The sequence below is a fragment of the Rhinopithecus bieti genome, unplaced genomic scaffold (assembly GCF_001698545.2).
Source record: "Rhinopithecus bieti isolate Rb0 unplaced genomic scaffold, ASM169854v2 scaffold_22439, whole genome shotgun sequence".
In the NCBI taxonomy this organism is placed as follows: domain Eukaryota; kingdom Metazoa; phylum Chordata; class Mammalia; order Primates; family Cercopithecidae; genus Rhinopithecus; species Rhinopithecus bieti.
This window is the reverse complement of record NW_016810838.1, coordinates 64,084-76,873: the sequence shown is the minus strand read 5'-3', so window position 1 is coordinate 76,873 and position 12,790 is coordinate 64,084.

Genomic DNA, 12,790 nt, shown 5'->3' with positions numbered 1-12,790 from the left:
TTTAACTGGACTTTATTTTTAGTGAGAACTTTTGTTAGTACTCATTAATAGAATCAGAAAGCTAAGTTTGTTTTTTATTTAACTTGAATTTCTATCACATTGATTGGGTGGGTGGAAGCCTTTACTTCTTCCCTGTAAACTTTATATTTAAATGTTTTATTGTTAATAAAGTGAATTTTTAACTTATGGTGGCTTATCCATTTTAAGATCAATTTTAAGATATGTCTTGATATAAGAATGAGAGTGTGTGGTTTTCTGTTATTCTTCTGATCTCTATGAACAATTCAAATATTCTTTTAAAGGGTCTAGAAGAGTAAGCTAGGCAGTAAATAGGTAGAAAAATAAACAACAAAGAAAGTAAAAATGAATCTCAGGATGACATGGAAATAATTCATTCAAAAGAAAATTGAATGTTGCTGTGGTGAGAATCCCTATCACCTGGACCACATCTATAACTGAAGTTTTCTGTTGACCCGCCAAGGCTGAAAGGTAGCATTTGAGTGCTTTATCTATGCGGCCTTCTGCTCTCAGGAAAGGCTAGTGTTGTCTTAGCAACTTTCACAATTATGTTGCCAGCAGGACCCTCCCAGAAACTGAGAGATAAATTATAAGCCCCTTCTTTCCCCAGAGACAGCAGTAATTGTGAAATGTGTTACACAACACACATGCTGAAGTTCTAAGGGAGGTCACCTCAACAATTTAGTAAAATAAGTTGAAATTTGATATATATCAGATATGAGCACAAGAGAACACTTAGTTACCAGATAATGTAGTGAGAGTTGGAGATGATTCTCCATAAATAACTAGTTTTATCTAGAATAATCTAGAAGCCTTTATTTGAAAGAGCAGGCTTTGTTTGTTAAATAAAAACTCTTCATTATATTGTCTCTTGAAAGGTAAGTAGGAGAAAACTAAAATTCTACTGTGCCAATTTAAAGTATTTTCTTCTAAAAGGTTTTATTTTCTGGCCAAAAGATAACTGTGAAATAGACAACTCTATGTTTATTGAGGGTGAATCTCCAGCCTGGAGATGCCTTATGAGGTCTGCAGGCAAGTAAGTCAAAGTAGGAGTGTATACAAGAATTACTGATTTCCAGATAGTGTGTGAGTGTGTGTGTGTGTGTGTGTGTGTGAGAGAGAGAGAGAGAGAATGAGAGAGAGAGAGGACACACACAGAGAGTGACTGCATGGGCAAAAACTGGAGAAATAAAAGGAACCTCAGTGCTTATTTGCACGTGTTTTATGAAGAGAAGAGGAGAAGAGGAAAAATAAGGAGAAATTAGACAAAAGTTAGTGTTTTCACCTTAACACAAAGCAGAACTGGGGACATAAAGAGAGTGGAAATATCTCTTCCTACCATATCTAAAATTACAGCTGAAAAGAGATACCATCAGCCTTATAGTACATGGTAAGCTTCAAGACATTCAGGACTGACCTAGTTCCCAAAGAAGGGTAACAGACAAAGAAAATGTCCACAGAAAATGCATGCAGCCTCATTTCTTCGAGGTGTTAAGAAATCCCTGAGAAGCGATTTTTGAAGATCCCAGTCTAATCATAATGACTTCCCAAATGTGGCCAATTATCATAAGTGTCAGACTATTGCCAGCTCAAGTTGCCATTCTGGAGTATTCTAACACTTGACGTTTAATTCCTAGTCAGGCTATATTACTCAGATTAATCACGTTGACAAAACTGATGTTGAAGATTGCAATTTGAAGCGTTCCTTATTTTATTATTTAAAGTTTTTTAGTTAATGGTTCTGGTTTTATTCTACATTTAAGGAACATGTTGACCCTGTAGTTAATTTTATTTTCTTTGGCCTCTATTCTACTTTGAATGTGAGACATTTTCATCTTCATAATCTATAATAATTCGTGGTCTGGAAATGAGTTACCCTAATCACATAGCACCCATGAAGAAATCAGGCAAACTATTTTCAGAAATAAAGTTAAATTTGGATAGTTCTCCTTATTAACTTCATTCCTGAATTATACTTTCTTCTATAGTAATAGGTCAGGGAGGTTAGGAGTGGTGAGTAAAGCAAGACAAAAGAAAGGAAAGAGGGAAAATACCCTCTAATGTTTCAAGCTATAGAGGAGAACATTTTCAATATGTAATATATCCGACTCAGTGGTAATGTAAAGTATTAGACAACAGTATATTTACTTTAAATTAATTATTGTATGCAATTGGTGAAATTGGATGCTCCTTAATTTTACAGTATAAGAACCTTCCCTTTGAAAGACTGTCTCATATTAAAGTATATTCTGTTAGGAAGTAATAAAAAACATATAAGTGAAACTTTGGAGTTGAACAGTTAACAAACACACAGACTTAATGATGAAGAGAACTATATTTTATGGGCTATGTGTACTGCAAATATTCTCATATGTGTTATTATAGTTTCTACAAATTGAGATAGAAAAAAACAGAATTAAGAAGTAGCTGGACTAAGAACATATAGGAAATGAGTATATATTTACTGACTTAAGTTACTATCAAACCTTCCCATGTAGTAAGTTCAAGTCACTCTTCCAGGTTTCTCTAACACTACATAATAAATTTTATAATAACATTTCATAGGAGTTTAACTTAGAAAAATTTGGTATATTTTGGTGAATTATTGTGGTAGTAGGGATTTTTATGACTTCTGATACAATGCAAATTAATAATCTAATACATGTTAGAGAAGGTTTTTTTTAGATTTTTCTATTTCTGCCTTTTCTCTACATGTAGCCTGTAGTTGCCACTTTTTATTGTAAACTTAATTGTCTACTTCAGAAATCTGTCAAGTTCCTTGAAAGCAGGGACTGTATCTTACTTAGATTGTATCTTTGGCACCAAATGCAAACCTGAATTCCAAGTACAGGAACTATACATTTTCATCCAAATATGTCCTACATTCTAGGTCTCTGTGTATCTAGGAATAAACACTGATTTTTCAGCATTAATTAATACTGAATTTTAAATATCCTCCCAAAAAATGAGGCAGAAAAGAGGTAAATTGGCAAGTTTGACTTACCATACCTCTCTTTCATGGAAAATGCTTAAATTCTTCTGTAATTCTCAGTCGGATATTCATGTAAAGAGTAGTTACATGGATAGTAAAAAATTAAGGAAAATATTTTCACTGCCTCTTCTGAGAAATCAGCACAAATCCTCCTCTCCGTCTGTTTATTATTACTCTCTCCAGTTCCAAAGCTATAGATAAAATGCACTTTACTAATATATAAAGGTATATGAATCATTAATTTATAAGAAGTAGTCCAAATAATTCTGTGTGTATTTGAAGGGAAACTTGAACAAGTATATGCTCTAGTATATATATCCTTCATAAAAACACACAGACACATTCATCATATGTACCCTCTAACACACACACAAGTTATACTAATTACCAATAAAGAATTAAAATAATAAAAAGAATTTATGTATGTATTATATGCATAATATATGAGATAATATTTTCCAGTGAAGAAATGTTACTAAATTATGAATTAATATTATTTTCATACAGGAATATTTTGTCAACAATGAATGTCTCTGATATACATGATTTTAATATCATATTGAAATTGTTATTCAATTTTTTATTTGAATAAATAAATGTATACATATATATTACTTAAAATTACCATCATCTTTCATAGTGAGCAAATTCCAAAGTTTATCCTCTTGCTGTGAATTTAATACATCTAAGCAAAATTACTAAGATTTCATTTCAATTAACAAGACATTCTATCATATTTCCTTTCTCCCCTTTCCACCTAAAGGAGAGACAATGTGCAGGCTGCTCAATTATTGAAATTAATCTTTGGTATATCACAACGGGATCTATATTATCAAAGTCTCTTCTACAGACAAGACCAGTCAAGTAACTAATATGGATTACTTACTCATTCACAGTAAGAGGTGAAGACAGCTGGACTTCCTGGGTCGAATGGGGACTTGGAGAACTTCTCTGTCTAGCTAGAGGATTGTAATTACAACAATCAGCACTCTGTAAAAACGCACCAATCAGCACTCTGTGTCTAGCTAAAGGTTTGTAGACACACCAGTCAGCACTCTGTAAAAATGCACCAATCAGTGCTCTGTAAAATGGACCAATCAGCAGGATGTGGATGGGGCCAAATAAGGGAATAAAAGCTGGCCACTCAAGTCAGCAGCGGCAACGTGCTCAGGTCCCGTTCCATGCTGTGGAAGCTTTGTTCTTTCACCCTTCACGATAAATCTTGCTGCTGCTCACTCTTTCGGTCCACACTACCTTTGTAACACTCGCTGCGAAGGTCTGCAGCTTCACTCCTGAAGTCAGTGAGACCATGAACCCACCAGGAGGAGCAAACAACTCTGGACATGCCACCTTTAAGAACTGTAACACTCACCACGAGGGTCCGTGGCTTCATTCTTGAAGTCAGCGAGACCAAGAACCCACCAGAAGAAATAAATTCTGGACATATTTTGGTGACCACTAAGGGACAATCACCAAGAGGTGAGTACCATCGGACCCCTTTCACTTGCTATTGTCCTATTTTTCCTTAGAGTTCAGAGCCTAATACCCGGCACCTGTTGGCCAGTTAAAAGCGACTAGCGTGGCCACCAGACTAAAGACACGGAGGTCAGGCTTTCTTGGAAAGGGCTAACAACCCCCAACTCTTCAGAGTTGGGAGCATTGGTTTGCCTGGAACCAGCTTCCATTTTTCCTGTACTTCTGGGCTGAGCCAAGGGTTGACAGAGAGGAAAGCCATTCAGCTCTGGGGTCCCAACAACAAGTTGGTTGACCCTGTGGCCATGAGCGGAACTCTCAAAGACATGTTGTCCAAGCGAGACTCACCTATCTATCCTATGTACCCTGACCCTTGCCTCCTGGGTCTTAGTGCCTGTCAGACAAACTTCCTCTTGCCTCTTTTCTCCAAGGGTAGTCCTGCTTCTAAAAACCACTCCCTGTCTCTGGTACTTTTCTAGTTTCTCTTATAAGAATGATTTCTAGTATAAACTTCAGGACTCTGTTACCTTCTTTAGGCACCTGGGCTCACCAATCAGAAAGACATAATTTTTGCCCAAAGGCCCATTGGGGCAGGGGACTATCTGGAATTTTAGGATCCTTTCTCAGACTAGTAGGCCTAACAAAAGCTATTCCTGAAGCTAGGATATGGGGAGCTTCAGAAATGTATCCTTCCTATGCAAGTGAGGACAAAAGATATCACTCTTCCAACCCTGGAGATCCCTTCTCTCCCTCAGGGTATGGCCCTCCACTTCATTTTGGTGACATAACATCTTTATAGGACACGAGTAAAGTCCCAATACTAACAGGAGAAAGCTGAGGACTCTAACAGGTTTTCAAGAATGCGTAAGTGAGGGCCACTACATTCTTGGTCCTCTTTGTGGTCTAGGAGGACAGGCAAGGGTGCAGGTTTTTGAAAATGCAACAGTAATGGCCACTAAATCCGACCTTCCTTGGTCCTCCTCATGGTCTAGGAGGAAAACTCGTGTTTCTGCTGCTGCGTCAGTGAGCACAACTATTCCAATCAGCAGGATCCAGGGACTGTTGTGGGTTCTTGGTTAAGAGGTGCTTCTGCTGCTGCATCGGTGAGCACAACTATTCTGATCAGCAGGGTTCAGGGACCATTGCAGGTTCTTGTGCAGGGGCGAAAAAAACCCGTCTTTCCCGTTCAGATGGGAAACACTCAGGCATCAACAGACTCACCCTTGAAATGCATCCTAAGCCATTGGGACCAATTTGACCCACAAACCTTGAAAAAGAGGTGGCTCATTTTTTTCTGTACTATGGCTTGGCCCCAATATTCTCTCTCCGATGGGGAAAAGTGGCCACCTGAGGGAAGTATAAATTACAATATTATCCTGCAGCTTGGCCTTTTCTGTAAGAGGAAAGGCAAATGGAGTAAAATACCTTATGTCCAAGCTTTCTTTTCATTGAAGGAGAATACACAGCTATGTAAAGCTTGCAATTTACATCCCACAGGAGAACCTCTCAGCTTCCCCCCATATCCTTTCCTCCCTATAGCTCCACTTCCTATTAATGATAAGTCTCCTCTAATCTCTCCCACCCAGAAAGACATAAGCAAAGAAATCTCCAAAGGACCACAAAAACCCTTGGGTTATCAGTATGTCCCCTTCAAGCTGTAAAGGGAGGGGAATTTGGCCCAACCCGGGTACATGTCCCCTTCTCCCTCTCTGATTTAAAGCAGATCAAGGCAGACCTGGGGAAGTTCTCAGACAACCCTGATAGGTACATAGATGTCCTACAGGATCTAGGGCAAACCTTCTATCTCACTTGGAGAGATGTCATGCTATTGTTAGACCAAACCCTGGCCTTTAATGAAAAGAATGTGGCTTTAGCTGCAGCCCGAGAGTTTGGAATAGCTGGTATCTTAGTCAAGTAAATGATAGAATGACAGCTGAAGAAAGGGACAAATTCCCTACCAGTCAGCAAACCATCCCCAGTATGGATCCCCACTGTGATCTAGACTCAGATCTTGGGGACTGGATTCATAAATATCTGTTGACCTGTGTTCTAGAAGGACTAAGGAGAATTAGCCCATGAATTATTCAATGATGTCCACCATAACTCAGCAAAAGGAAGAAAATCCTTTTGCCCTTCTCAAGTGGCTACCAGAGGCCTTAAGAAAATATACTCCCCTGTCACCTGACTCTCTCAAAGGTCAATTGATTCTAAAAGATAAGTTTATTACCCAATCAGCCACAGACATCAGGAGAAAATGCCAAAAGTGATCCCTGGACCCTAAACAAAATCTGGAGGCATTATTATACCTGGCAAGCTTGGTGTTCTATAATAGGGACCAAGAGGAAAAGGCTGAAAAGGAAAAAAGAGATCAGAGAAAGGCCACAGCCTTAGTCACAGCCCTCAGAGAAACAAACCTTGGTGGTTCAAAGGGGACAGAAAATGGAGCAGGCCAATCACCTGGTGGGGCTTGTTATCCATGTGGTTTGCAAGGACACTTTACAAAAGACTGTCCAATGAGAAACAAGATGCCCCCTCATCCATGTCCACTATGCTGAGGCAATCACTGGAAGGTGCACTGCCCCAGAGGACAAAGGTTCTCTGGGCCAGAAGCCCCCAACCAGATGATCCAACAACAGGACTGAGGGTGCCCAGGGTAAGCACCAGCTCATATCATCACCCTCACTGAGCCCCGGGTACATTCAACCATTGAGGGCCAGGAAAATGATGTCCTCCTGGACACTGGTGCAGCCTTCCCAGTGTTAATCTCCTGTCCCAGACAACTGTCCTCAAGGTCCGTTACCAACCGAGGAATCCTGGGACAACCTGTAACCAGGTACTTCTCCCACCTCCTCGGTTGTAATTGGGAGACTTTGCTCTTTTCACATGCTTTTCTTGTTATGCTTGAAAGTCCCATACCCTTATTAGGGAGGGATATATTAGCCAAAGCTGGAGCTATTATCTACATGGATATGGGGAATAAGTTACCCATTTGTTGTCCCCTGCTTGAGGAGGGAATCGACCCTGAAGTCTGGGCATTGGAAGGAACAAACTCAAGCTCCAGCCTTAAGCCTTCCCACAGGACAAAAACTTCTCTTTATAGGTCACAGAAAGAGCAGGAATAGATCTTGGGGTCCTTACTCAGACTAGTGGGACAACCCCACAACCAGTGGCATATCTAAGTAAGGAAATTGATATAGTAGCAAAAGGCTGGCCTCACTGTTTATGTGTAGTTGTGATGGTGGCCATCTTAGTGTCAGAGGGTATTAAAATAATACATGGAAAGGATCTCACTGTCTGGACTACTCATGATGTAAATGGCATACTGGGTACCAAAGGAAGTTTATGACTGTCAGACAACTGCCTGCTTAGATACCAGGTGCTACTCCTTGAGGGACCGATGCTTCAAATACACATGTGTGCGGCCCTCAACCCTGCCACTTTTCTCCCAGAGGATGAGGAACGAATTGAGAATGACTGCCAACAAATTATGGTCCAGAATTACACCACCCGAGAAGATCTCTTAGAATTCCCCTTAGCTAATCCTGACCTTAACCTATATACCGATGGAAGTTCATTTGTGGAGAATGGGATGTGAAGGGCAGGTTATGCCATAGTCAGTGATGTAACAGTAGTTGAAAGTAAGCCTCCTCCCCCAGGGACCAGTGCCCAGTTAGCAGAACTAACGGCACTTACCCGAGCCTTAGAACTGGGAAAGGGAAGAAGAATAAATGTGTACACAGATAGCAGGTATGCTTATCTAATCCTACATGCCCATGTTGCAATATGGAAAGAAAGGGAGTTCCTAACCTCTAGGGGAAGCCCCATTAAATACCAGAAGGAAATCATGGAGTTATTGCATGCAATGCAAAAATCCAAGGAGGTGGTAGTGTTACACTTCCAAAGCCATCAAAAAGGGGAAGGAAAGGGGAGAAAAGCAGCATAAGCAGCTGGCAGAGGCAGGGAAAGACCAGCAGAAAGGAAAGAGAGAAAGAGACAGAAAGTCAGAGAGAGAGAGAGAGAGAGAGAGAGAGAGAGAGAGGAAGAGACAGACAAAGAGAGAAAGAAAGAGAGAGAAAGACAGGAAGTCAAAGAGAAGGAGACAGAGAGAGGAAGACAGCAAAACAGGCAGAAAGTCAAAGAGAGACAGAGAGAGAGAGGAAAAGACAGATAGACAGAAAGTCAGAGAAGAAAAAGAGGAGAAAGACAGAAAGAACAGGAAACAGAGAGAAAGAGACAGAAAGTCAGAGAGAGAGAAGTAGTCAAGAAAAAACAGTCCACCCTATTCCTTTAAAAGCCAGGGTAAATTTAAAACTTATAATTAGTAATTGAAGATCTTCTCCATAACCCTCTAACACTCCAATACCACCTTGTTGTCAGTGTAAACACCAATTCTAAGTTAATATGGACTGAATGAGGTTTTACTAATAGCAAAGAAAAAATAAAATCCCAAACTTAACAAGGCTTTCAACAAAAGTAAAGTTTTTGCTAAAAGTTAACAGTGTAACATGTATTATCCTAATACCACACACTCCCAAAGGATTTCTCAGACAGTTTGCAAGAAATAACGAAATCTATCCTTACTCTGCAATCCCAAATAGACTCTTTGGCAGCAGTGACACTCCAAAACCGCGGAGGCCTAGACCTCCTCACTGCTGAGAAAGGAGGACTCTGCACCTTCTTAGGGGAAGAGTGCTGTTTTCACACTAACCAGTCAGGGATAGTATGAGATGCTGCCTGGCGTTTACAGGAAAAGGCTTCTGAAATCAGACAACGCCTTTCAAACTCTTATACCAACCACTGGAGTAGGGTGACATGGCTTCTCCCCTTTCTAGGTCCTGTGACAGCCATCTTGCTATTACTCACCTTTGAGCCCTGTATTTTTAACCTCCTTGTTAAATTTGTTTCCTCTAGGATGGAGGCCATCAAGCTACAGATGGTCTTACAAATGGAACCCCAAATGAGCTCAACTAACAACTTCTACTGAGGACCCCTGGACCAATGGGCTGGCCCTTTCACTGGACTAAAGAATTCCCCTCTGGAGGACACTACAACTGCAGGGCCCCTTCTTCATCCCTATCCAGCAGGCAGTAGCTAGAGTAGTCATTGCCCAATTCTCAACAGCAATTGGGGTGTCCTGTTTAGAGAGGGTACTGAAAGTTGAAGCCAGCTGGACTTCCTGGGTCGAGTGGGGACTTGGAGAACTTTTGTCTAGCTGGAGGACTGTAAATGCACCAATCAGCACTCTGTAAAATGGACCAATCAGCAGGATGTGGGTGGGGCCAAATAAAGGAATAAAAGCTGGCCACCCTAGCCAGCAGCAGCAACCGGCTCGGGTCCCCTTCCATGCTGTAGAAGCTTTGTTCTTTCACCCTTCATAATAAATCTTGCTGCTGCTCACTCTTTGGGTCCGCACTACCTTTATGAGCTGTAACACTCACTGCAAAGGTCTGTAGCTTCACTCTTGAAGTTGGCAAGACCATGAACCCATGAGGAGGAACAAACAACTCCAGATGCATCACATTTAAGAACTGTGACACTCACCGTGAGGGTCCGTGGCTTCATTCTTGAAGTCAGTGAGACCAAGAACCCACAGGAAGGAATAAATTAGGGACACAACAGCACTAATGAGCTAATCACATTATTTCTCCTTATGGTAGTGGGAACTGACATAATATATTTACGTATGCAGAATCACAGTTGCTCTTCCAGTATGAATACAGGACATTTACATTGCATTAAAGATATATATTACCACATTTTGTTTGCTAACATTTTATTGACCCTGTTTTTGCACACCCATACTCACAGGTGAAATCTGATGTCTATAGAGTTTATTTTTCATCCTATTCTTGTCTAACTCAAATATATATTAGCTTTATAAAACAAGGGAGTATTTGGCATTCTATTCTCTGCAAATGTTCAATTTTTTTAGAATGGAAAAATAGGGACAATAAAGAGAAATAGATTTAGAAGTACATACTTGAAATAAAAGGAATTTATTGAGTTAATGACTTAAGTCCCCACCACAAGAATATTTTGTAAAGACTAATAATTTATTTCCAAAGAAAATCCAAGAAAGAAATTACCAAGAAATAAGAATATAAACAGAATTCAATAAACTAGAACTCTAAGAAACAATATTTAAGTGTAATAAAATGAAACATATTTTCTTTGAAAAATTTAAGTAAATAGATACATCTCTAAGAGCATTGATAATATGATATTAAAAGTAATGAGACACAAGCAGTCTTAGAAATGAACAGTAAAACATAATTATACCTACAATAAAACTGAAGTAATAAGAAAGTTTTCAGGAAGTTCTGTGAAAATAAAATTGAAAATTAGGTGAAATCCAGAACTTCCTTGATAAAAATATAGCCTTAAACTCATTCAGAAGATTTTGAAAGCACAAATAGTTCCACCATTATTAAAGACATGGAATCACACTCAGATGCCTTCACACACAAAGAGACAAACACACGTACACAATTTATACAGCTCTTTAAGGTTTATACTGCTTATTTTTGCTCCTGCTAATGTTGACATATATTTTGTTTCACTGCATATTTTAATTTTTGTATTATGGACTCATTATTTTTCACTGGACATTTTCTGTGCAAACTAACTGGAGAGTTTCCTCTTCAGACCAATATTGTATTTGCTTTGTCAGATGCATCAGAGATAAGTCCTACAGCAATTCTTGTTAGGGTTTCCTAAACTGTCAGAATGGTATACAGATGACCTGGAAAAGTGGGTGAGGCCAGATCCCTGTGTAAACATTTTTAGAAAGGACCTCTGTATTTTAAGTTCAGAATCAAATTATAAATAGGCAATAAATATATTAAATGTGCCAATGGGTTTTTTTTTTTCTAGTTCACCTTTTTACTGAACATGTAACCCTTCTATAATCTTTTTATTGCTGGATTATTCAAGTGATATGCATTCACTTTTTAAATCAGTAGTGTGCTGGATGAAGTTAGCTCACACTGGCTTGTGTCAGCTGATTGTCCACATCTCTCCCCAATTCCTAGTTCATGATACCATACTGGTAGCCTGAAATCAGCCATAGTAATGTTATTGACACCACAGAAATTAGCAGATGCTAGATATCAGTACTTTCCTCCTCCCCCAGATACCCTATTATTAAACCAGCAAACCACATCTTCGACCCAATGTGAAGGAAGATCCAAAATTACAAATTTTCCAGGAGATATTTTTTCTTACACAGCCTCCAAGATGAAGCAGACAAGTTGCTTTGTTATCACTCCGTGAATGTAAGTGAATCACTGTTGTCCACACTTTCATTTAAGTTGCAGCCTTGGATTGTCCAGGCTTCATGAAGAAGTTATCACCCATTTTCTCTTGTCAACACAAATCTTCATTTCTTCTCCTTGCATAATTATTAAATCCTAGTTCTCTTGAACATTCCTCTCCAATAACAAGTTACCCTAAGGAAACCAAGGCATCCATTCCAGCTAATGGCTCTGTTTTCCAATTTCCTCTTTGATTTTGACCTCTGGGGATTTATTTTCAAAATTAACTATGCAATTTCAAATTAATATTAATATATTGCTACTAGCATTTACCAGGGTTTTGATAACAAGAAGGTTTTTATTTTATCTAGTCCACAAAATTGCCATAAACAGTAGCTTTCATCCATCCCTAAATTATAAAAGTTTTGATAATTTTATTCAAGCATGGAAAATAAAAGGCAACATAATAAATGAAACTCTACTGTAATTTTTATTTTGAAATTAGAACTCCTGTGCTTCATTACATGTTAGGTACCCAAAGGCTGTTACGAATTTATGTGACCTTTAAAACCACTATGCCGTGCACATTTGAGATGCATTTATAAGGCTTATTGCTTTTTTATTTATTAAATTTCACCAGCTAAGCTTTGGAAAGTTTTGCTTTCACTTTTGCATATGAAACTTATACAGAGCAAACATGACAATCATAATATTTTGTGATTACATTTAGTGTTCACTGTAGTATAAGCAAGTTTCCATTTCTGGATTTGTAATGCTTCACAGAAAGGTTGTACCATGATTTATTTCACCCTTTCAATATTGTTGGTTATTTCAGTTGCTTTCAATTTTTTAATACCACACACAAAAAAAAACTAAATCAAAGCAAACTTACACACATAAACTCCATATTTGGATCATTTCTTCGAAAATTTTCTTAGAAATGATTTTCATATTGATTTATAAATATGATAATGGGAGCCTCTCTGGTTTTTTGGAAGTAGCAAATTACAAGTAGAAAGAAAATCACATGTCTTTATCAGTCAAAGTTTCTAGG